General features: G+C 36.9%; 1 long non-coding RNA gene across 1 annotated transcript in view; it reads right to left on the bottom strand.

Moving 5' to 3' along the window:
- LOC117979602 (uncharacterized) overlaps window positions 1-27,613 on the bottom strand; it is a 50,456-nt gene that overhangs the window by 9,565 nt on the left and 13,278 nt on the right. Inside the window, exon 4 of the long non-coding RNA XR_004670473.3 lies at window positions 20,883-20,944. This is a non-coding gene — a long non-coding RNA (uncharacterized LOC117979602). The remainder of the gene's footprint in view (window positions 1-20,882; window positions 20,945-27,613) is intronic.

Below are 27,613 nucleotides of genomic sequence, written 5' to 3'. Positions count from 1 at the left end.
CGTACAGGAAGAGTTCCCCTTTCTCCATATATGAGTCAACATTTGCTATTTTTCGTCTTTTTGATAATAGCCATTCCAACTGGGGTGAGGTGATGGCTCATCGTGGTTTTGATTTGTATTTCCTAGATGATTAGTGATGTTAAGGATTTTTTCATGTACCTGTTGGCCATTTGTAGGACTTCTTTTAGAAAATATTTATTCAGAGCTTTTTCCCATTTTTGATCGATTTTTTTTTTTTTGCTATTGAGTTGGGTTTCTTAGGTATTCTGAATATTAACTTCTTAGTTAATGCATAGTTTATAAATATTTTCTCCATTTCTGTAGGTTATCTCTTCACACTCTGTTGATTTTTTCTTTTGCTGTGCAGAAGCTTTTCAGTTTCATGTAGTCCCATTTGTCTAGTCTTGCTCTTGTTACCTGCCCTTTTGACATCTTTTCCAAAAAGTCCTTGCCCAGACTAATGTCATAACTGATTTCTCTTTTGTAATTTGAAGCCCTGCCTCTAGCACTACCTCTCCTGCATTTCTTTTCACATGCATTTATCATGATCTGTCATAATACTTGTTTTACATATTAATTCAGTCATCTTCTAAATCCTCTTTATCGACCCTTATCCTGGCCTCTCACAGGCAATTAGAGTGTATGCTCTATAAAAACAATGATTTTTGTTTGTCTTTTAATGCCTTATATTTCAAATTCCTTGAATATGTCTCTCGTCAGATGGTAGTTACTCTATAAATATTTGTTGACTGATTGAATGGATCAGTCAATCAACTAACATTTGTTTCCCTCTTGGATAAGAGACTTCTATCGCACATAAAGTACTTAGCATAGTTGTACCACAATATCGAGATGATAGCTCCTATTATGATATATATTTCCCTGTAGCAGGGTTGAGCAAGCTTTTTCTCTGTAAAGGGCCCACCTTTTCTTTCAAGTCATACAATCCTTTCTGCTACAACCACTGAACTCTGCCACTGTAGAAGGAGTTAGAGATAGTAGATAAACAAAAGGGCATGATCGTGTTGGAGTGAAACTTTATTTACAGGTTTAGCCCATGGGCCATAATTTGCCAGCCCCTGCTTTATAACAGAGATTCCCAATTTCATTACTTAAATATGTGCAAAAGAATTGCCTATCTCATGTCAAGTAATGCAACCAAAAGCAGTAGAAATAACCAAATCCCACAAAATAGGTAAAATAACTTCAAATAATAAAAGGCTGATGTGACCAACTAATTCAAGACTATCATTAAGGCAGTTTGGCATAGCTTAATAGCACTTAGCATTTTTTAGAAATAAGGGTGCACCTGATAGTTGGTGAAGTTTTATGAAATATTCTTTTATGCCTAAAATATCTACAATTGTTTCTACTTCTTGCACTGAACCTTGACTAATATAGCATACATTAATCTAACTTGCCTAGAATAAGTTATATACATTCTGTCTATAGTATTCCTCTGATCTATGAGTAAATTATATGTATGTCTGTGTACATGCATACATATCTGTGTGTGTATGACACAGATAGTTCGGGTAACTTTCTCTTTTGAAAAGTTTAATTCATAAAGCCACACTTTTTAATATAATTATTTAAAATTATTTTGATTATGTTTTAGAATATTTTCAGGTTAGTAAGCAAATTTAGAATACCTATTTTATAGAATATGTTTTATCTATTTTTATTATTAATAAATAATTTATTATTAATAAAAACCAAGACTATTTGCCTAACTCTAGATTTCCTACTTTCCTCCCTGATGACTAGTACTGGCTCAGTGATGTAAAGTGCAACTTCTTTCAATATTATGAAAATGTACCATTAGGCCAGGCATGGTGGCTCCCACCTGTAATCTTAGCACTTTGGGACGCTGAGGCAGGCAGATCGCTTGAGCTCAAGACCGGCCTGGGCAAAATGGTGAAACCCTGTCTATACAAAAAATACAAAAATTAGCTGGGTATGGTGGCATATGCCTGTAGTCCCAGCTACTTGGGAGGCTGAGGTGGGAGGATCACTTGAGCCTGGGAGGCAGAGTTTGCAGTGAGCCAAGGTCACACCACTGCACTCCAGCCTGAGTGACAGAGTGAGACCCTGTCACTCTGATGTGACCAACTAATTCAAGACTATCATTAAGGCAGTTTGGCATAGCTTAATAGCACTTAGCATTTTTTAGAAATAAGGGTGCACCTGATAGTTGGTGAAGTTTTATGAAATATTCTTTTATGCCTAAAATATCTACAATTGTTTCTACTTCTTGCACTGAACCTTGACTAATATAGCATACATTAATCTAACTTGCCTAGAATAAGTTATATACATTCTGTCTATAGTATTCCTCTGATCTATGAGTAAATTATATGTATGTCTGTGTACATGCATACATATCTGTGTGTGTATGACACAGATAGTTCGGGTAACTTTCTCTTTTGAAAAGTTTAATTCATAAAGCCACACTTTTTAATATAATTATTTAAAATTATTTTGATTATGTTTTAGAATATTTTCAGGTTAGTAAGCAAATTTAGAATACCTATTTTATAGAATATGTTTTATCTATTTTTATTATTAATAAATAATTTATTATTAATAAAAACCAAGACTATTTGCCTAACTCTAGATTTCCTACTTTCCTCCCTGATGACTAGTACTGGCTCAGTGATGTAAAGTGCAACTTCTTTCAATATTATGAAAATGTACCATTAGGCCAGGCATGGTGGCTCCCACCTGTAATCTTAGCACTTTGGGACGCTGAGGCAGGCAGATCGCTTGAGCTCAAGACCGGCCTGGGCAAAATGGTGAAACCCTGTCTATACAAAAAATACAAAAATTAGCTGGGTATGGTGGCATATGCCTGTAGTCCCAGCTACTTGGGAGGCTGAGGTGGGAGGATCACTTGAGCCTGGGAGGCAGAGTTTGCAGTGAGCCAAGGTCACACCACTGCACTCCAGCCTGAGTGACAGAGTGAGACCCTGTCAATAGAGAGAGAGAGAGAGAGAGAAGAAAGAAAGAGAGAGAGAGAGAGGAAAAGAAAGGAAGGAAGGAAGGAAGGAAGGAAGGAAGGAAGGAAGGAAGGAAGGAAAAGAAAGAAAGAAAGAAAGAAAGAAAGAAAGAAAGAAAGAAAGAAAGAAAGAAAGAAAGAAAGAAAGAAAGAAAAAGAAAAGAAAGAGAAAGAGAGAAAGAGAGAGAGGGAGGGAGGGAGGAAGGAAGGAAGGAAGGAAGGGAAGGGGAAAAAATGTACACTTTATCAAAAAGGAAGCAGATTCATTAAGAGTACTCATATACGCTACAAGTAGGAATATCTCTGGCAAATGGTTCACTCATGAGGAGAAGGAGCCAGAAATACAAGATTGGCACACTAAAGCAGAAAAGAGAAAGGGATGCTAACTCAAAACAGGCAACAGGCTTTCACTTCAGAGAAGTGGCCAGATGAGCAAGGTACAATGTCCAAAGGAATAATAAAATAAACTGCATCACAATTTCATTTCCAATCAGATCTATCTTCTAGTGTATTAATTCCATCTTCAGCTGAGTCAAATCTTTTCAATCTGTCTGCTGAGTTTTTAATATCAGTGACTATATTTTTTATTTCTAAAAGTTCAATTTGGTTGTATGTATTTCTTTTTTTAAATTTTCTTGGTCTTTTTGATAGTGTTTTTTTTCTTTCATGCTTTGGATTTCCTATTTATATCCTTAACTATTTTATGCATATTTATTTTCTCTTTGCTATTCAATAGTTCTTTTATGTTTTTGATAGTATATTACTAAAGCTTATCATGTATGCTGATTCTCAATTGTGGCATGTTGTTTTCTTATGTATTTTGCAATTTTGTATTATGAAATCTTCAGCAGCAGGATTCTATTGGCAGTAATTCTATCGGGATTGAAGATGTTCCTTCAAAGAGGTTTTACATTTACTTCGCCAATGCTCAGGGTTTTACAGGCTTTAAAGAAAGATATTGGTGGCTGCGCACAGTGGCTCACATCTGTAATCCCAGCACTCTAGGATGCCAAGGTGGTTGGATCACATAAGGCCAAGAGTTCAAGACCAGCTGGCCAACGTAGCAAAACCTTGTCTCTACTAAAAATACCAAAAAAAAAAAAAAAAAAGTTATCCGGGCATGGTGGTGCACATCTGTAGTCCCAGCTAGTCAGTAGGCCGAGGCAGGAGAACTGAGGCCGAGGTTGCAGTGAGCCGAGATTGTGCCTAGGTGACCCAGAAAGACTCTGTCTGCAAAAGGGAAGGGGAGGGGAGGGGAGGGGAGGGGAGGGGAGAAGGGAAAGGAAAGGAAGGGGGAAAGGAAAGGGAAAAAGAAAAGGGAAAGGAAAGGAAATCAGGAAGCTTTCTGGGTAAAATAATTTGCCATATTGCCGGAAATAGAAGTAGAAAATGGTGGCATGATGCCACAAATTTAGCAGGATGTGTTAAAACTAAGCATCCCTTTTTTCACCAAACTGATGAATAAAAGAAAAAGAAAAGCAAACTAAGCATTTCAAATCTAAAGAAAAACTACTACAATTATTCAGGGATTTATAAAGTCACACAACACTAATATAGAATTTTACAAAGTATCATGAAATATAGTAATAAAAATGTAGAAGCTTCTTTAGAGATTTCTCATTTTAAAGCAAAGGTAAAAAGCACAGCCACGTCCATTGGGGCAACACTTGTTCTTTCTGTCACGGTAAAAATGGCTGAAATAATACAAAAGAAAGAGCATATGATGAAGCCTAAATGCATTTCTTTGTCAGCAAATATTGTTAGATGATACATAGAAAACATTATAGTAGATTGCAGAAACAAATGTTGGAACAAATTATGTAGTGTTGAAAGTTTGCTATATATTTAGATGAAGCACTGATGTTTCTAACACATTTTAGCTATGGTATTTTCTGGATTCTGTTCCCAATAATAAAACACATGAATAACTGCCTTTTTTTTTGTATGTGAGCTGTTAAAAAAAAAACAAGTAATATTTTCCTTCAATAATAAATGGTTTCTTTTAGAAAAACTATGATACATGAAAAATTGTGGGGCAACTATTTGAATTGGAATTTTTTAAATTCCCAAGCAAGGATATAGATAAAATACCCCACATGAAATACATTTTCTTTCTCACTCACAAGTGAGCTGTCATGAAAAATATGGTGAAGCCTGAAGACAGCAAAGTGCTACAGGATGTTATGGGTGAGGTTAGTTTTATAAAAACAAGACATTTAAAATTTTAGAGGACTCTTTGCACTCTCTTATGGAATGTAACTAATTTAGATCAAGTTTTTTGGAAAGACAATTCTGACATGGAGAGCTGCATATAGAAATGATATTGGGACCGGGGGCAGTGGCTCATGCCTGTAGTCCCAGCACTTTGGGAGGCCGAGGCAGAAGGATAGCTTGACCCCAGGAGTTTGAGACCAGCCTGATGAACATTGTGAAACCCTGCCTCTACAAAAAAAATGCAAAATATTAGCCAGCCGTGGTAGTGGGTACCTATAGTCCCCACTACCCAGGAGGCTGAGATGGGAGGATCACCTGAGCCGGGGTGGTTGAGGCTGCAATGAGCAGTGATTAAAAAAAGAAAAAAAGAAAAAAATTATATCGGGGAGTGCCCTCAGGCTCAACAGCCAAGGAAAAGTGAAGGAAGCAGGAATGAGCAGAGGAAGAAGATGAACTCTGATGCAGTTACCACAGTGTCCTCAACCAATCCCATGGGGAGCTCAGACAGCCTGTCAGTATTGTCTCACCTTGCAGCAAGCTAGCCAGGCCTTTTTTTCTTAAATTTATTTTATTTTTAAGTGACAAATAATAATTATATGTATTTATAGAGTACAATGTGATGTTATTATATATCCCACAATATATATAATATACATTGTGGGATAATTAAATCAAGTTCATGCCTGTAATCCCAACACTTTGGGAGGCAGAGGTGGAAAGATCACTTGAGCTCAGAAGTTCGAGTACAGCCTGGGCAACACAGTGAGACCTCATTTCTACAAAAAAAATAAAAATAAAAACATAGGTGTGGTAACACACACCTGTGATCCCAGATACTAGGGAGGCTGAGGCTGGAGGATTGCTTGAGCCTGAGAAGTTGAGGCTGCAGTGAGCCATGATCATGTCACTGCACTCCAGCCTGGGTGACAGAGTGAGACCTTGTTTCAAAAAGAAAAAAAAAAAAAGAAACCTGGAAAATTATTATAACTTGTTAAGAATATTAAAATTTTAGTGCATGTTAAACCTACATGTTAAATTTTTAAAGTATAGAGCTTGAATAAGCAAAAATTTTCTAGTTATTTTTTCAACAGAAATATTTACATAATTTTGGATTTGCTTTGAAAGACAAGTATTACAAATTAGCTGACATCACAAAGTTAGAAAGATCTCAGATTAACAACTTAACACTACAACTGAAAGAATTAGAGAAGCAAGAAAAAATCAACCTCAAAGCTAGCAGAAGATGAAAAATAACAAAAATCAGGGCTGAACTCAAGGAAATGAAGATACACACAAAAAAATTCAAATGATCAATGAACTGAGGAGTTTATTTTTTGAAAAAATTAATAGCTCTATAGGCTGCTAGCTTGACTAATAAAGAAAAGAAGGAAGATCCGAATAAATAGAAATGATAATGGGAATGTTACCACTGACCCCACAGAAATAAAAATAACCATCACAAACTACTAAAAACACCTCTACACAAACTAACTAGAAAACCTAGAAGAGATGGATAAAGTCCTGGATGCACATACCCTCCCAAGACTAAACCAGAAAGAAACTGATTCCATAAACAGACCAATAACAAGCTCCAAAACTGAATCAGTAATAAATAGCTCACCACCAACAAAAAAGCCCAGGACATGATGGATTCACAGCTGAATTCAACCAGATGTACAAAGAAGAGCTGGTACCATTCCTGCAGAAACTATTCCAAAAAAACTGAGGGGGAGGGACTCTTCCCCAATTCATTCTATGAGGCCAGCATCATCTTGATCCCAAAACCTAGCAGGGACACAACAACAACAAAAAACTTCAGGCCAATATCATTGATGAACATTGATGCAAAAATCCTCAACAAAATATTTGCAAACCAAATCCAGCAGCACAAAAAGCTAATTCATCATGATCAAGTAGGCTTCAACCCTGGGATGAAGGCTGGTTCAATACATGCAAATCAAGGTTAGTTCAACATATGCAAGTAAATGTGATTCATCGTATAAACAGAACTACAGACAAAAAACACGTGATTATTTCAATAGATGCAGAAAAGGCTTTTGGTAAAATTTAACACACTTTCATGTTAAAAACTCCCAATAAACTAGATATTGAAAAAAAGTCATAAACCCATAGCCAATATCATACTCAATGGGGAACTACAGACAAAAACCACATGATTATTTCAACAGATGCAGAAAGGCTTTTGGTAAAATTTAACACACTTTCATGTTAAAAACTCCCAATAAACTAGATATTGAAAAAAAGTCATAAACCCATAGCCAATATCATACTCAATAGGCAAAAGCTGGAAGCATTCCCTGTGAAAACCAGCATGAGACAAGAATGCCCTCTCTCACCACTCCTATTCAACACAGTATTGGAAGTCCTAACCAGAGTAATCAGGCAGAAGAAAGAAATAAAGGTCATCCAAATAGTAACAGAATATGTCAAACTATCTCTGTTTGCAGACAACATGATTCTATGTCTAGAAAACTCCATAGTCTCAGCCCAAAAGCTCCTTCAGCTAGTAAACAACTTCAGCAAAGATTCAGGATACAAAATTAATGCACAAAAATAACTGGCATTCCTATACACCAACAACAGCCAAGCCAAGAGCCAAATCAGGAATGCAATCCCATTCACAACTGCCACAAAAAGAATAAAATACCTAGGAATACAGCTAAGCAGAAAGGTGAAGGACCTCTATCATAAGAATTACAAAACACTGCTCAAAGAAATCACGGAAGACACAAATAAACAGAAAAACATCCCATGATCACGGATAGGAAGAATCAATATCATTAAAATGGCTATACTGCCCAAAGGAATTTACAGATTCAATGCTATTCCTGTCAAACTACCATGACATTCTTCACAGAACTGACAAAAATAAAAACTATTTTAAAATTCGCATGGAACCAAAAAAAAGAGCCCCAATAGCCAGGGCAATCCTAACTAAAAAAAAGCAAAGCTGGAAGCATCACATTACCCAGCTTCAAACTATATTACAGCACTATGGTAACCAAAATAGCATGGTACTGGTACAAAAACAGACCCGTAGATCAATGGAACAGAACAGAGAACCCAGAAATAAGGCCACACACCTACAACCATCTGAACTTCAACAAAACCGACAAAAACAAGCAATGAGGAAAAGACTCCTGTATTAGTCCGTTCTCACACTGCTACAAAGAACTGCCTGAGATTGGGTAATTTACAAACAAGAGAGGTTTAACTGACTCACACTTCCACATGGCTGGGGAGGCCTCGGGAAACTTACAATAATGGCAGAAGGCGAAAGAAGCACGTTTTACATGGCAGCAGATGAGAGAGGAGTGTGAGAGTGCAGGAAAAACTACCATTTATAAAACCATCAGAGCTTGAGAGAATTCACACACTATCATGAGAACAGCACAAGGAACATTGCCCCTATAATCCAATCACTTCCCTCCCTCGACATGTGGGAATTACAGGTCCCTCCCTCAACACGTGGGAATTACAATTCAAGATGAGATTTGGGTGGGGACACAAAGCTAAACCACATCAACTCCCTATTCAATAAGTAGTGCTGGGATAACTGGTTTGCCATATGCAGAAGACTGAGGCTGGACACTTTTGCATATGGACACCATATACAAAAATCAACTCAAGATTGGATTAAAAACAAATTTAAAACCCAAAACCATAAAAACCCTGGAAGAAAACCTAAGCAATGCCATCTGGGACGCAGATACAGGCAAAGATTTCATGACAAAGTCACCAAAAGCAGTTGCAACAAAAACAAAAATTGACAAGTGGATCTAATTACACTTAACAGCTTCAGCACAGCAAAAGAAACTATCAACAGAGGAAAAAGATCTACCAAATGGGAGAAAATATTTGTGAACTCTGCATCTGACAAAGGTCTAATATCCAGCTTATATAAGGAACTTAAACAAATTTACAAAAGAAAAACAAACAACCCCATTAAAAAGTGGGCAAGGGACATGAACAGACACTTTTCAAAAGAAGACACATGCAGCCAACAAGCATAAGCATATGAAAAAAGCTCAATATCACTGATTATCAGAGAAATGCAAATCAAAACCACAATGAGATACTATCTCATACCAGTCAGAATGGCTATTATTAAAGAGTCATAAAGTAACAGATGCTGGTGAGATTGTGGAGGGAAGGGAGCACTTATACACTGTTGGTGGAGTGTAAACTAGTTCAACCATTGTGGAGAGCAGTGTGGCAATTCTTCAAAAAGCTAAAAGCAGAACTACCATTCGACATAGCAATCCCATTACTGGGTATATAACCAGAGGAATATAAAGCATTCTACCATAAAGACACATGAATGTGAATGTTTACTGCAGCACTATTCACAATAGCAAAGACATGGAATCAATCTGAATGCCCATCAATGACCAACTGGATAAAGAAAATGTGGTACATGTACACCATGGAATAATATGCAGCCATAAAAAGAAATGAGATCATGTATGTTGCGGGAATGTGGATAGAGCCGGAGATGATTATCCTTAGCCAACTAGCACAGGAACAGAAAACCAAATACCACATGTTCTCACTTATAAGTGGGAGCTAAATGATGAGAACTCGTGAATACAAAGAAGGGAACAACAGACACTGGAGTCTACTTGAGGGCAGGGAGGAGGGAGAAGAGCAGAAAAGATAACTACTGAGCACTGTGTTTAATACCTGGGTGATGAAATAACCTGTGACACAAGATTACCTATGTAACAAATCTTCACATGCACCCCCGAATCTAAAATAAAAGTTTAAAAAATAATAAAATAAAATTTTTTTAAAAAATAATAAGTATTACAATTTGGAATGCATACTCAAAGGTACACTTTTTCCATTTGGGCGTACATGTCTTTAGAAGAACTTTTTCAACTATGACAGCCATTAGAATCAAGTACTATTCAAATAATTTAAAACATAGGTTTCAAATTTCTATATCACAAAATGCTACACCAAGTTTTTATATTAGAATGAAGCATCCGAACACATAATGATTCAAGGCTTAAAATAATGTACTTATCCAGAACCAAGATTCAGCAGCTCAAGGCTCCTGGTCTCCCACAACAATTCTCAAGATGAACTGCCCATTCTCTTCTTCTATTATCCAGTTTCTAGACAGTGGCTGGTTACTCTTGTTAATCACCTAGCAAGTGATCTCCAACCCTTTATCTACGTGTATCACCACTGGTTAAAAAAAAATTAAATATGTACCTCCATTTATTTGTTTACAAGTTACACACGTGCTATTCTTCGGACAAATCATCTGTATTATGTAACATATACAAAAGTCAAAATTTTAAGTCATGAGAGATTCTGCACTGTAAATGGCATTACCCTTTAGAAATGTCATCGTCATGAAAGAAAGGGAGATTTAGGAACTGTTCCAAGTTGGAGTAACAAATGTATGACCCTTGATTGGATTCTGAAACTCCAAAGAAAATTTTGGAGAAAATAAGCAATGTTTGAATGGGATCTGTGGATTAGATGGTAGTGTTAGATAAATGTTGATTTCATAATTTTGATTTTGGAACTGTAAATATGTGCCAAATATTAAGAGATTTTGTCTGCAACTTATTTTCAAGTGGCACAGGGGGAAAAACCTACAGTGATGTGATGTGATGTGTGTGTGTGTGTGTGTGTGTGTGTGTGTGTAGAGGAAGAGAGAAAGAGGATGCAAATATGGACAATGCTAACAATTGGGAAATCTGGCTGAAGGATATAAACAGCTCTTTGGCCCTTTGTACTACCTTTGGCACTTTTCTGTAAATTTCAAATTGTTTTAAAACAAAAAAGGTAAACAATGTAACATAAATCAAACAAAACAGAAACATCCTTTAAAAAGATGAGACAAGCTTGGGCAACATAGCAAGACACCATTTTTACAAAAAATAAAAAGTAAAATTAGTCTGGTGTGGTGGCATGCAGCTGCAGCCCCAGCTACTCATGAGGCTGAGACAGGAGGACCGTTTGAGCCCAGGAGCTCAAGGCTACACTGAGCTATGATCCCACTACTGCACTCCAGCTTGGGTGACAGAGTGATTGTGTAATTCTTCTTCCTTATGAAACTGTTCCAGGAGAAAACCTTTAGTGATCTGTTTATTAATTAAAAAAAGTTTCCAAATTGTAAAACCAACTCCACTCTTAAAACGTTAGATTTAATAATTTAAAAGTGACTTTTTGTAGGCTAACATTTAATATTTGAGAATTAATGAATTATAAATAATTTAACAAATACATTTAATTGCTATTCATGGCTGTTCAAAAGATTTAAATTATTTAATTTATTAAAGCAATGTTATAAAAAATTATAGGCACGGTGGCTGACGCCTATAATCCCAGCACTTTGGGAGGCCAAGGTGGGCAGATTGCCTGAGGCCAGGAGTTCAAGACTAGCCTGGCCAACATGGTTAAACCCCGTCTCTACTAAAAATTTAAAAATTAGCTGGGCGTGGTGGCGGGCGCCTGTAATCCCAGCTACTTGGGAGGCTGAGGCAGAGAATTGCTTGAACCCAGGAGGCGGAGGTTGCCATGAGCCGAGATCGCGCCACTGCACTCCAGCCTGGGCAACAGAGCAAGACTCCATCTCAGAAAAAAAAAAAAGCAATGTTCATATTCTCTCAAGAAATAAAATAGAAATGATTTTCTATTAGGTGTTCCAAATCTTGATCATATCTAATTATTTTCCACATTCTTGGTGTCCTTTCTTTCTGTCAAAATAGAAGTAACATCCTAGGAGTATTCAAGATACTAATTACTATGTAGTAGAATGTGATTAACAGTTTGGGCTGCAAAAAGAATTGGTCTTTTCTTAGACCGCCTCCTTTACCTCATCTTCATTCTGATCCCAAAAGCATGGTAAAATGATGCAGTAGAGTTATTATTTAGCAACCAGTGTCATATAATAATTCCCTGCTGCCTCCTTCTTTCAGCTACCTCCTTCTTTCACCTTTTCTGACTGCTTCTGATTCATAAAAGGGAAAGCATTCCATCAAGAAAAACACAGGGGTATGAAGGGAGTGTTCACTGACTTAAGAAAAGCATGTGAATGATGAGTACATGGTCACTTTAATTACACAAGCAGAACAAAAAATACATGCAGATAAACATTACGCTTTTATTTGAGCATTTATATTTCACCAGAATGTGATACGAATTGCAGTGAGGACTTGTGTATTTCTGAAATAAAGTCCTTGACATTGCAGTATTTCTCTCAACAGCAACATTCCCCAAACACAGAGAGCCATTTAATGTAGGTACCTACAGATGGCCAAATTCCTCTCAAAGTCTGTCCCAAATCTACTATAAACAAAACGTTGCTGAGTACTGTGTTCTACATAGAGAGGTAGCTAAAAGAGAAAGCTATGTATACGAAGTCACTATTCAGCAGTTTGCCCATGCACAAATAATGAATAATGAGCATCATCAACGAATACTCATACACAGATACAGAAGACTGAAGTATCTTTGAAATATCCCACAAACAAGGGCAAACTAAGACTCTTGAACACACATACACAAAGCCACTTTTGCTTCAAATAGAATAACCTTACACAGTAGTCTCTCACTTATCCATGGTTTCAGGTATCAGTGGCCAAACAGCAGGGTGAGTACAGTACAGTAAAATATTTTGAGAAAGAGAGCGAGAGAGAGATCACATTCACATAACTTTTAATACAGTATATTGTTATAATTGTTCTATTTTATTATTAGTTACCTTTATCAATCTCTTACTATGTCTAAACTATAAATTAAATGTGCGCATAGGAAAAAACATAGTACATGTAGCATTCAGTATTAACTGAGTTTTCAGGCATCCACTAGTAGGCTTAGAAGATATCCCTTGAGGATAAGGGAAGACGCTATAATTACAAACAAGCAGTATGATTTGGCTGAGTTGTTAAAATTATTATACTTTTTATATCATTTCCGTAATAGTTTTTCTATTTGAAAGTGGTAACAAAAAAGTCAAAGATTTTTTGTCAATGATTATGTTTCCCATGATATAAGAACTTGACGATATAGAAAGGCAAAGAAGTGGGTTACAAGGTTTTTAAAAAGCCAGAATGTTGTGACCTTACACATATCAAGGAATCATAGAGGAAATTAAAAGATAATCAGCTATATGATACAGCAGAACATAGAAAATTCAAAATGTTTATTCCAATAACAAAAGGGGGAGAAAAAGAACAAAACCTACAGTCTGTTCCTTACACTTGCCAATGACCTCCAGCCAAAGACTGCCAGGAACACATCTGCAGTTGAACAAATTTGGGATCCTTGACTTGTAGCAATGGAGAACCATGCAGGGAAATATGGGGCAATCTCAGTAAGAGGTATTAGAAAGAGCTTATTATTAGGATTAGAGTTTGATTAGGTGAGTTGGGGAAGAGTTCCAGAAAGCAGGGCTGTGCTCTGGATTGGACATTATCAGGAAGTGGAGTAATTCTGTGATTGGGTCCTTAATTCTTGTCTGTTTTAGATGATGAGATGATTGGGGTGAAGCTAAAGCTGTCATTGTTGTTTTTTTTTTAAAGTGGCAGTCAGTTATATCAGCCGGGATATGGAGATGTTTGGCCATTTTTGTGGTTTGGATAATGCTCATGTTTTTGTCTGTGTTCAGCCCTGACTATAGAGTGGTTTTGTTTTGGTCTTGGTCCACCATGGTCACAGAGTGGCCTTGTCCAGTGTTGGTGTTTATGTTCAGCAACACCATGGTCCAGCTGTGTGTGCCAGGACACTTTCCAGCTGTCAGGGTCTGCTTTTCTCTTTCTCACACTTATAAAATGTGAAAATACTTCAGCAAAACTTCTGGAAATACTCAGTGCTCAAGATTGAGATGAGTTTTACATGGAATATATTCCATTATTCCTAAGACATTATGATGCTCCAGGCAAATTTACTGAGCAATAATATAATTTGAAGTAGGAAATAATTCAAGGGATCATCGCATTCATCTCCTTGCCTCCAGGGTTGATTTCTGCATCTTAAAAGTACCTCATATAAAAATTATACAGTTTCTATTGGCAAGTCTGTTATGATAATAAAGAATCTCAAATTCTGCCTCATTAAATGATAAGGTAATTTCTTCTTTCTTTCTCTGTGGAGATAGATGACAACCAGCCAATACCCTCTTCATGGTAACACTTTAAAACATATAAAACCTTTGCCTTCTCTTCTCTGGAAAAAAGTAGCCTCTTTTCCCAAGGGAGCTATTTTATGTCTCTCAAATTGGTCTGCATCTCTCCATTTGCTGCCACCACCTTAGTGTAAGCCCCTATCACTTATTATCTGGGGCACTACAGTACTTCCTAAGTGGTCTCCCCTATCCCTTCTGGAACGGCTGCCCACCCACTTCCACACTGTTGCCAGAGTGATCTCTCAGTTCATTTCACTAATGTGCATAAGTTTCCCCGATTTCTCAAAAGGCAAATCTAAACTCCTTAATCTCACCCAGAAGGTCCTGCCTTCCTGATTTTCCACCAGTCACATTCTCCAACACTGATCCCTCTCTGCACTCTAGCCACACGAAACATCTTTTAATTCTGGGATATCCATGCTCCTTCAACCTCAGGGCCTCAGCCCATTGTCCTCCTTCCTGGAATGTGCTTTCCCTTCTACTTTATCCAAATGACTTCTCCCCATCTTCCAGATCTCAGTTTAAACATCCTGACAACCACCCCTAGATTTGTACCGGTTCCCCTTATTAGACGCATTCTTAGCATCCTGTACTTCATCTAGCATGCATTACAGTTATAATTAACTAATTGACATGTGAGTTGCTTGTCTCCAAAAGACAGAGACAGCCCCTATCCCATTCATTACCATCTCCTCAAGGCCCACTTAGGGAAGTGATTTCATTGGGTACGCATTCAATAAACATTTGCTAAACAAATGACCAAATGCATTTAATAATTTATGGCCTGAGCCCTCTTCAATTTCTACACATTATCCTTGAAACTAAAAATATCATTTAAAAGTGGCCTAACATTCCGAATACGGCAGTAGAATTTTATCCAGGACCCCATAGGTCCCATTTACATTAGAAATAATAATGCCATTTCATGGTATTGGTTGATTGACATATAGATTTACATCACCAGTTCATTCCACCAATGACTTAAGATAATACAGTACCTTACACTATTATTGACCATAATTCAGGTTATTGTGCCCAAGCCCTGATTTATGGTAAAGTCCCTTTGTTAGGATCCTCTACTCTTTATTTATTAACTATATTAATAATTAAAGTATTATAATCAATATTCTTCATTATTATACAAGGTTCTTTTCATATGTAATTAATTTAATTAATTAATAATTATTGGAAATTATTATCACCATATTATAGATGAGAAACTGAGGCCACATAGCTAGATGAAGCTAGATGAAGCTAGGATTAAAATCCAGATTTTCTGATGCCAAGTCTGTTCCATTAAAATAAGCCTCTAGAAACCAGGAGTCTTCCTAGTTGGTGATGGGGATCCTGATACCCACCTAAGTCTGGCAGGTCTCCTTCCTGAGGCTGGACATCTCCTTCATGTAACCCAGCAGAAAAGTGATGGTCTAACTGAGTATGTGCAAATTTCCTTCCTTTAATAATTTTCCCTGCCTGGTTGTTAATGAACTGCTACCTGGAAGCGCTTGCCGCTATGTCCTAATCACCAGGCCTGACCTCCTTATTCTGACAACCACCTGAGCTGATTTTATGGTTATTGTAATCTTAAGACATTGTGCCTGGAGCTGCCTGGCTCTCCTAGCCTGCACCAGCTGTCATAGCAGCTTAGTTGCCCCCTTCCTAGGCACCAGTCCAGGTCTAGCTTTTCAATGTTCCTACAGACTCCAATATATAAATGTGACAATATAGTCCAACATCAAAATAAAGGATTTGAAGAAGACAAGTAATGGGAAGAAAAGAATAGAGAAATATTGATGGAAAGGATTCTACAGAAAGGTTGAGAAAGAAAATTCAACTTCAGTCAGGTAAGGAGCTAGATTGCAAAGGTCCTTGAAGATGAAGATGAAGATGAAGTCAGACCATCACTTTTCTGCTAGGTTACAGGAAGGAGATGTCCAGCCTCAGGAAGAAGGCCTGCCAGACTTAGGTGGGTATCAGGATCCCCATCACCAACTAGGAAGACTCCTGGTTTCTAGAGGCTTGTTTTAATGGAAGTTAACTCTCCTCTAGCCCAGTGGCTCATATATGTCATGTATTGTCACTAATCCTCAAAGGCTATTATTATTCCCATTTTGAAGATGAAGAAACTAGAGCCCAGAAAAGTTCAGCTCCTTGGCCAAGGTCAACAGGAAAGGCCAGGATTTAAAGTCTGTTTAACTCTGAGACATGCCTCTTGAGTATATCATGCAGTCTTATATGAACCTTTTTATCTTCTAATATAGATGCAAATACATACTGGAATTTTATTATGAAAAATGTGAGACTTCATACCAGTAAAGAAATGGTGTTGGAACAAATGAACACACATCTGGAAAAGAAAAAGTAAGCTAAATCCCTTCCTCACTCTTATACCAAATTGAATTCCAGGTAGAGCAAAGATTTGACTATTAAAGTGAATCCATCAAATTTCTAGAACAAATCACAAGTGGAATTATTTATAATATTAGAGGGGAAAGGTCTTTATGAGCAGAAACCCAGAAACACAAATCCAGAAGCACAAAAATGAAAGATTGATACAACCAGTACATAAATATTTAAAACTGCTACATGGCAAAAATACCATAAACAAAGTCCAACACAACTAATGGGAAAAATTATTTGTAATGTACATGGATGTCAGACAAATAGCCAATTTCTTTAATTTACTAAGAGCTAGTAAAAAAGTAAATAAGAAAAAGACAAACAGTCCACTTTTAAATCAGCAGAGACATACACAAGCAGTTTAAAGGAAAATAAAAGGACAGCTTGAATCAACTTAAATTGAGATTTTTCCCAATGGCACTCCAGGCCCTGTAGCCCTCTCAGGTGGTGGTAGATTCATTCCTTGCACCTTTGGACTTCCTCCAGGCCATTACTCCTCCCCTTACCTTTTCCTCTTTATAACTCTTTCAAGTCACTCCCCACATTCAGCTGTGACTTGTCAAGTGACTCACCGTCAATCCCTGCCATAAATGCCAGGGGACCTCAGTGTCCATATAGGCAAGCAATCAAATAAATGACCTCCTAGATCCTTGTCTTCTTCATCTCCAATGTCCTTGATTTTACCCTCGCCACCCACTCCGATGGGACACCTTGAACTTTTCATTTTCTGTAACTGCTCCTGAAACAACCCAGGCTCCTCTAATAAGAGTCTTTCCTTCTAATTTGTATTGTTAACTTTTTCAGAACCTCAAGTTTATGAATACTTCTATTTTCTTTCAAGCCATTAGTCCTAACCACCCATCAGCTTTGTTTTTTTTTTACTTGCTTACTTACCTATCTTAAATTCCATGAACGATTATTTTAGTAATATTCTTGCCAGTACCCTAAAATTACCCTCTATCCTTCTCTCCTAGGCCTGCATCAACCCAGGTACTTTTTTTTTTTTTTTATGCCTACAATCTATCACCAAGCATTAATGGAGGAAGCAATTGGGTCTCATTTTATATTAATAAATAATGGTTCTCTCTACCTATAGTCACATCTCAGGCCACTTGTTATTATTTCAGAGAAGACTTCCCAGATCCCCCTGGCTAAGTTGTCACCCTGTTATGTATGCTCTCGCAGTACTGTGTTCCTCTTTTTCATCACATTTATCAGAATTATAGTTTTACATTTATCTTACATTCTCGGATAAACATCTGTCTTCACCACAGGACTATAGGGCCCATGAAGATGACACCAGCTGGGAAGAAGATTTTCACTTTTCATTTTATTCTATTTTGTACTGTTTGAATATTGTAGCCATCTATTAAAGGATTTTTTTAGAGGTAAAATCATGACTCATACAAATTAAAATGAATTGATGTCAGAATTTGATTTAACTCATCAATTATTGAGAAAATCAGTAAGATATTATAACCAGTTCAAAGGAGAATTTGAAGAATCACATGAATATGGAAAATCAGGAATACTAAAATGAATTTGTAAATAGCTGAAAAATAGATCTATCCTCAGGACAACAATTAATTGAATTCTACTGGACACAATCATCTGCATTTCTATGGACAAAAAAATCATTTGCATTATTCCCTATTTTCTACAATATATAAAGTTGTAAAATAGCTCCAAAACAATGAGAAGCTGAGATAAGCTGGAAGACCACACTCGAGATGACACATAGTAATATTTTTAAACTACTTTAAATTTTTTCACAATTTTTCTTGCTAGATCTATGTATGTTTATTATATGCTAATAGGTAAGTAAATTACCTAATTTTTAATAATGTCAGCAAAAGCTATCTACATAGAGGATTATGGTATACCCTTCTATAAGTGTTTATGTACCAGAAAACTCATAAATTTAAAGAATTAATTAGATCATTTGTGTCTTTATTTACTTCTTATTTTACATTAAGCATAATATACTACAACATACGATTACTTGTATAAGTTATTGGTCCACCTAAAATTATTCCTCCCTACCAAATTTGCACTTACATATGCCATTGTGATAAAGCAATTGGTAGAAATCAAAATCAGTACTATACATTAAAACAGTGCTAGGTGTATATTTAGAATTAACACCATAACTATTATATGCCTGTTGTTTACTTTTAAAGACAAGAATTATCTATACCCACACAATGCTCTTAATTTGCCTAGCAATGATTACTCCAGTGTTCCCCTTCTTTCAGATGAAAAAAAAAATTCAAAAGGTTACTATCCACAATTTGTATAACATAAAGAAAAGGAAAAGTAGCAATTTCCACAGACTATTATTCTTAATTAAAATTTTTATTGAGCTAATTTTAGATTCTCATGTAGCTGTAAAAAATAATACAAAGAAATCCCTCTCACACTTTGCCCAATTTACCCTGTTGGTAACATTTTGCAAAACTATCATATAATATCATATCCAGGATATTGACATTGAAATCTTAGTCAGATTTCCTCAGTTTGACTAGCATTCATCTGTTTTGTGTATTTTGTGTATGTGTGTGTGTGTTAAGTTATATTATTGCCTCTGTAAGCTTATATATCCACTACCACAGTGGAGATAAAACACAAGGGCCTAAATGTAAGAAGTAAAACTATAAAACTCTTAAAAGAAAATATAGATATAAATCTTTGCAACCTTGTATTAGTCAATGATTTCTGAGAGATGACATTAAAACCACAAGCAACAGCAAATAAATAAATCAGTAGTAATTGAGAATTAAATTTTCAATAAAGTTATGGAAATTTAAAATTTTGTGCTTCAAAGTACTCCATTAAGAAAGTGAAAGAACCAGGCATGTGGTTTGAGCCTATAATTCCAGCTACTTAGGAGGCTGAGGTGGGAGGATACCTTGAAGCCAGGAGTTTAAGCAACAGAAGGAGACTCCGACTCTAAAACAAAACAAAACAAAAAAAGGTTGGGCACGGTGGCTCACGCCTGTAATCCCAGCACTTTGGAAGGCTGAGGCGGAGAGATCACCTGAGGTCAGGAGTTCGAGACCAGCCTGGCCAACATGGCAAAACTCCGTCTCTACTGAAAATACAAAAATTAGCCAGGCATGGTGGTGCATGCCTGTAATCCCAGCTACTTGGGATGCTGAGGCAGGAGAATCGCTTGAATCCAAGGTGGGGGCAGAAGTTGCAGTGAGCCAGGATTGTGCCACTGCACTTCAGCCTGGGTGACAAGAGTGAAACTCCGCCCCAGAAAAAAAAAAAAGAAAGAAAGAAAGAAAGTGAAAGGACAACCCACAGAATGGGAAAAAAATTTTGTAAGTCATTTATCTGGTAAAGGATTTTTATTTAAAATATGTAAAGAACGCTTACAACTCAATAATAAAGACAACCCAATTTTTAAAAATGAGCAAACTGTCTCATAGACATTCCTCCAGATAAGATATACAAATGACTCATAAGTACATGAAAAGATGCTTGATATCATTAACCATCAGAGAAATGCAAATGAAATCCACAGTGATATACCATTCATACCCACTAGGATGGCTAGAATCAAGAAGAAAGATAATGACAAGTGTTGGTGCGTAAACAGAGAAATTGGAACCCTCATATACTGCTGGTAGGAAAGTAAAATGGTGCAGCTGCTTGGGAAAGCAATCTGGCAATTCCTCAGATGATTAAACATAGAGTTACTATGTGACCCAGCAACTCCATTCTTAATATATATCCAAGAGAAATGAGAATATATGTCCATACAAAAACCTGTACACAATTGTTCATAGATGCATTATTCATAATAGTTAAAAAGAAAAAAACAAGCTAAATATCCATTAGCATATAAATGGATAAATACAAAGTGGCAGAAAAATACAATGGCATATTTCATTGGACAATACAAGGGAATGAAATATGGTTATGTGATACATTATAGATAAACCTTAAAATCATTATGCTAAGTGAAAGAAGCCAGTCACAAAAGACCAAATATTCCATGATTACGTTTATATGAAATGTATCAAGTAGGCAAATCTAGAGAGAGAAAGTAGACTAGTGCTGTAGAGGGAGAAATAGGGAATTACTGCTAATACTTACAGGATTTCTTTTTGAGGTGGTGGAAATTTTCTAAAATTGATTGGAAGAATGGTTGCAAATATCTGTGAATATACAAAAAAAATTGAATTATACACTTTAAATTGGTGAATTTTATGGTATGTGAATTATATCTCAATTAATCTGTTATTTATTTTTTAGAGGTTGGGGGGAAATGGTATATCACAAGGATCCTTCAGGTTGCCCTAAATCATACCTACCTTCTTCCTACCACTCCCTATCTTTATTTCTATTCCATGGCAAACACTAGTCTGCCCTCCTTTCTAAAATTTTGTCATTGTAAAAATGTTATGCAGTCATACAAAAGAACAAGATCATGGCTTTTAAATGAACATGGATGGAGCTGGAGCCTATTATCCTTAGCAAATTAATGCAGCAACAGAAAACCTTATACCGCATGTTCTCAATTATAAGTGAGAGCTAAATGATGAGGACTCATGAACAGAAAGAGGGGAACAACAAACACTGAGGGGTACTGGGTTTACTACCTGGGTGAAGAAATAATCTGTGCAACAAACGCCTGTGACATGAGTTTACCTATGTAACAAACCTTCATATATACCCTCCAACCTAAAATAAAAGTTAAAAAAAAGAAGAAAAACTTATATAAATGAGATGATGACTGAAGGAATAAGTGAATACAATGAAAAAGCTCAGAAGTTGGTTTGCCTCTGAAACTGATGTAATAGTTCAAAGTGATTAAATTAATTCTCATTTATTTAAAGAAATCACCAGTAATTAAACCTATAGATAGCATAGGTCTCTAGATATGATGCACAGAAAGAGCAAACACCACTTTATATTCCTGTCAAAAATGAATAACCTGAATCTAACTTCAAGGAAGCACTGGAGAAACCCAAACTGGGGGACATTCTACAAAATAACTGCCCCATACTTTTTTTTTTTTTGAGACAATTTCATTCCCATTGCCAAAACTGGATTGCAATGGTGTGATCTTGGTTCACTGCAACGTCTGCCTCCCAGGCTCAAGCGATTCTCCTGCCTCAGTTTCCCAAGCAGCTAGGACTGCAGGTGCATACCACTGTTCCCAGCTAGTTTTTGTATTTTTTTGTAGACAGGATTTCACCATGTTGCTCAAGCTGGTCTCGAACTCAACCTCAAGCAATCCACCTGCCTTGGCCTCCCAAAGTGACTGGCCTATACTCTTAAACACTGTTGATACCAAGAAAGATAAAAGAAAGATTTGATGATCAGATTAAAGAATAAAGAAATGTGACAACTGAATGTAATGCAATATCCTGAATTGGATCCCAGGCCAAAAAAAAAAAAAAAAAAAAGCCATAAACAACATTACTGGGAAACTTGACAAAATTTAAAGACAAACTGTTGTTTAGGTAAGAATATCATATCTATGTTAAATTTCCTGATTTTGATCATTGTATTGTAAAAAATATCTTTGCTCTTAGGGAACAAAGACTGTATATTTATGGGTACAGGTACATAATGTCTACAACTTACTCTCAACTAATTCATGGGGAAAAAACTATGTTTAGGCTGGTCTGATGGTAGTGGGTTATCAGAACTTATTAATATTAGTGTCACTAAGGTTGATATATAACCCCCCACTAAATTTGACTGGCTTAAAAAAAACTATGTTTATATATAAAGAAATAAACATGATGAAATAAATGAGGCAAAACTTTCACAATAGGTTGTTTTGACTAAAAAAAATAGTTCTTTTTACTCATGCAAGTATTTTCTCTTTCTTTTTTTTTTTTTTTTTTTTTTGGAGACAAGAGTCTCGCTCTGTCTGGAGGGCAGTGGCTCAATCTCAGCTCACTGCAAACTCTGCCTCCCAGGTTCAAGTGATTCTCCTGCCTCAGCCTCCCAAGTAGCTGGGATTACAGGCGTGCACCACCACACCTGGCTAATTTTTGTATTTTTAGTAGAGATGGGATTTCACCATGTTGGCCAGGCTGGTCTCGAACTCCCGGCCTCAGGTGATCTGCCTGCCTCAGCCTCCCAAAGTGCTGGGATTACAGGTGTGAGCAAGTTTTTTCAAAGCTTATGATTTTATCAAAATAAAGTTACTCACCCCTGAAAAAAAAGTATTATATAAATGGAATCATACAGTATGTAACCTTTTGGGACTGACCCTTTTCACTCAATATAATTCCTAGGAGATTCATCCAAACTGTTTATGTATCAGTAGTTCATTCCTTTTTATTTATTTCCCTTGGTATGGATGTACCATACTCTCATTCCCTTTTTGAAGTACATCTGGGATTATTCCAGTTTTAAATTATTATCAATAAAGCCTGTACTTATGTCCAAGTTTTTGTGCAAACGTTAAGTTTTTGTTTCTCTAAGGGAAAAAATCCCCAAGAGTGCAACTGCTGGGTTATATGGTAATCAAATATTTAGTTTGTTAAGAAACTGTCAATTGTTTTGCAGTTACTGTATCATTTTATATTCCCACCAGCAATGTCTGAGTGATCCAGTTTCTTTGCATCCTCACCAGCATTTGCTGTTGCCATTATTTTTTTATTTTAGCTATTCTGATAGATGTGTAGTGCTATCTCATTGTGGTTTTAATTTTCATTTCCCTGATGACTAACCATGTCAAAACATTTTTTTCACAGGCTTATCTGACATCGGGTTATCCTCTTTAGTAAAATTTCTGTGCATGTCTTTTCCACATTTTCTTCTTTTTTTTTTTTTTTTTTTTTTTTTTGAGACGGAGTCTTGCTCTGTTGCCAGGATGGAATGCAGTGGCATGATTTCGGCTCACTGCAACCTCCGCCTCCTGGGTTCAAGCAATTCTCATGCCTCAGCCTCCCTAGTAGCTGGAATTACAGGCACGCACTGTGCCACACCCAGCTAATTTTTGTATATTTAGTAGACGGGGTTTCACCATGTTGGCCAGGATGATCTTGATCTCCTGACTTCGTGATCTGCCCGCCTGGGCCTCCCAAAGTGCTGGGATTACAGGCATGAGCCACTGTGCCCGGCCTTGCACATTTTCTAATTGGATTGTTTGCTTTTTCCCTGTTGAATTTGGATATTTATATACTTATTATAAAGACTAGTCCTTTGTTGGATAGGCGGTATGTTAGTTTCCTAGGGCTGCTATTACAAATTACCACAAGTGGGGTCACTTAAAACGAAAGAAATTTATTCTTTCACAGTTCTGAAGGCCAGACGTCCCAAGCCAAGGTGTCAGCAGGTGGTACTCCCTCTGGAGGCTCAGAACGAAATCCACTCCTTGCCTCTTCCAGTTTCTGGCAGCTGTCAGCATTCCTAGGTTTGTGACATCTTTCCCTCTGCTAGTCTTCACATCACCCTCTCTGTGCCTGGCTTGTGGCCTCATGACTATAATTTCTATCTTCATCTTCACATTGCCTTCTCTCCGTATGCGTTAAATTTCTCTCTGCCTTATTCTTACCAGGCTGCTTGAGATGGAACTAAACACTGATTTTGATCGTATTTGACTATTCTTATTGTCCCTTTAATGCTTATATCCCTTTTAATGATCCATAAGTGTTCACTGGTTCATGATATCAGCACATGACACAAAACCAAAATTAGCAACAAAATAACATAGCATCAATAATTTGTGTTTCTAGCATAAAGCCTTAACAAAAATGACATAACTCTGGCATGTGTGTGTGTATCCCTTTTCCTCTGGGACTTACACTCACATTAGCCATCACAAAGACTTCCTCACATCTGTACGTGGTAGGCTTTTAGACATCTGAATGATTTGACAAATGTCAAAGCAACATCAATAAATTTAAATGTATTTAAAGTATATAGTATCATGATTAAGGACACAGGCCCTGGAGTCAGATTGACAGCAAAGCTTGTACCTGGCTTCATGCTTACTAGATTCACCACATTACGCCTCAATTTCTTCATCTGAAAAAATAGGTTTATAAGCTTTATCACAAGGATAAAATGAGTTAATTCATATAAAGCACTAGTATTTTGCTGGCAGAAAGTATGCCCTCATTCAGTGTTAGCTGTTATAATTCAACTAAATGTTCACATGTCTCGCTATGCTAAGAGAAATGGGAACCACTAAAAAAAAAAAAAAAGACATGAATTCCACTATACAATAAATAATAGCCTTATGAAAGCAATACATACGCATATTTCTGAAAAACACAAATGAAACATAAAAACAGCATAAAGTGCTATCTATTCCTTGTAGTCTTCTGCCCACTTTATGCATGTACAAACTCTCCAAAGCCTGTTACTATTGAGCTGAAGAAAGTACTAAACTAATAAAAGCAGACGTCAAAAAAATACAGTCACAAAACATTTTGATGCCTTGCTGTATTTCAGTTTTGAAAATTTTGGTCACCAAATTACTAATTTTTGTATTGCTATTCAAGTTAATCCACACCACATTCCATGATAACTATTGTATTAAACTTTCTCAAAAATTTTTTTTAAAATATTAATTCCAGAGAGGAGACACATTAATATATTTTTGATTGTCAAATAGAGAGGAGTTCGATTTTTTTCTTTAAAAATAAGGGGATCACAAGAGAACATGAACCAGAAAGAAATAATAAAATACAAAATAATAATATTGATAAAAACTAAGGAGAAGTCCAAGCATGGTGGTTCATGCCTGTAATCCCAGCACTTTGGGACGCCAAGGCAGGAGAGTGGTTTGAGCCCAAGAGTTCGAGACAAGCCCAGGCAACATAGCAAGACCCTGTCTCTACAGATTTTTTTTTTTAATCAGCTGGACATAGCAATGCATGCCTATGGTCCCAGCTACTCAGGAGGCTGAGGTGGTAGGATCACCTGAGCCTGGGAAGTTGAGGCTGCAGCGAGCCATGATCACGCCACTACCCTCCAGCCTGGGCAGCAGTGACAAACCGTGTCAGAAAACAACCACCACCACCAAGAAGAAATCAGAAGAAGATATCAAGTCTGTGCAGGACTTCAGCTCCGTAAATAAAAATCATAAAATCTGCACATAGTAATAAATGTTAGGAACAAGGCAGTTAAAGATTAGTAACAAGCAGTTTTATTGGGATTTTAGGAACTTGCAGGGGAGAATGTGAGTGCTCATTATATTTTAAATACATCATAAAGTTAAAACCAATGAAAGCAGAAATAACATGCATTCACATTTTGAAAAACCTTGAAAGTAATGCAGCTACAAATATTCACTATCATTTGAGAGCAAGCTTTCTAAGAAGTTAAAATGATTTGAATTATACCATAACTATTCTAAACATCTATTAAATTAAACAAAGAATTTTCACTAATTGGTTACACTTTCATAGGTTCTTCTCAGTTTGTCAGCTAGATGATGTGTTCCTACACTGTACTTTGCGATATAATTAAACCATGGATTATCTCTGAATTAGGCTGGGTACAACTATGATATAACAAAAGGGAGAAGTCGCAGAACATAGTCTAGCTGTTAATAGTATGGACTTTGGAGCCAGGCTTCCTGGGTTCAAACTCCGGTCCACCATTTAGTACTCTTTGAAATATGCATATTTTTGTTCAAAAAGGAATATGTGCATTCTTCCTGGGAACAGTTGTAGTTTCCACAAAATTTTAAAAGAGCTGTTGATTCCAACAGTAATTCAGTTCCCTAAAATCAGCGGCAGTAGAACATTTTGATGTACGAAAGTTATTCATGCTAGGACTCTGGTGGTATTTTCCCTCACTGCCCCTAAATTCAGCCATTTCTATTCTTTAGGGCTCTATAATAAACACCTGATTTGAAGTCTGACCCATTTTTAAATTGGGAACGGGGAAGACACCCCTCAAAAAGTCAGAACCTCGAAGCCTTTGGTCAGGGCCAGCTATATAATCTGTGTGGGTCAATGTGAAATGAAAATATGATGCTCCTTGTTCAAAATCCAAGACAAACACCTTCAGCTTACCGATAAGTAGAGAAAGACTGAAAAGAAAAGGAATTGGGGAATGTCTTATCTTTCCTTTTCCTTTCATGCCATCACTTTTAGTGTAAGTGGTTAGAAAATATAGTAACGTGGTTGGGCATGATGGCTTAGCCTGTAATCCCAGTTTGGAAGGCTGAGGCAGACAGATCACTTGAGCTCAGGAGTTTGAGACCAGCCTAGGCAACATGGCAAAACTCTGTCTCTACAAAAAAATACAAAAATTAGGGGGCGTAGTGGTGGGTCCCTGTAATCCCAGCTACCTGGGAGGCTGAGGCAGGAGAACTGCTTGAACCTGGGAGGCAGAGGTTGCAGTGAGCTAAGATGATGTCACTGCACTCCAACCTGGGAGACACAGCAAAACTCCGTCTCAAAGAAAATAATAATAATTTCAAGAGGGCAAGGGTGAGCCCTTCTGAGCACTTTGTACTTAGGTCCCTAACTACAAAATAAGTGGTTCATGGAGGCCATTTAGTGCGCATCCTGAACATTGTATGACATGGGGCAAGAAACAGTGACAGACACACACATTGCATGAATCACATCTGCTCACAAGATTGCTCCATTGTCTCATCAGACATCACTTACAAAACATAAGTTCAAATATAAACTCCTAAGCATTTCAAGACGGCAACAGCAGAGCATTAAACCAAATGTACAGCCCTTCTAAGTACCGGTTGCCTGCTCATGAAGCTGGCCCTTCTCTCTGCTCTCATGTTCCACTTCATAATTTTCTGACCTCAAACAACAAAAAACCTCTCAGCCCATTCCTTCTTGATGCTTCTACACATATAAGCCACATTGCCCAGTGGCAGTAAA

This window comes from Pan paniscus, chromosome 2, assembly GCF_029289425.2.
Source record: "Pan paniscus chromosome 2, NHGRI_mPanPan1-v2.0_pri, whole genome shotgun sequence".
In the NCBI taxonomy this organism is placed as follows: Eukaryota; Metazoa; Chordata; class Mammalia; order Primates; family Hominidae; genus Pan; species Pan paniscus.
The sequence above is the reverse complement of the archived record's forward strand: the minus strand, read 5'-3'. Positions and strand labels throughout refer to the sequence as shown.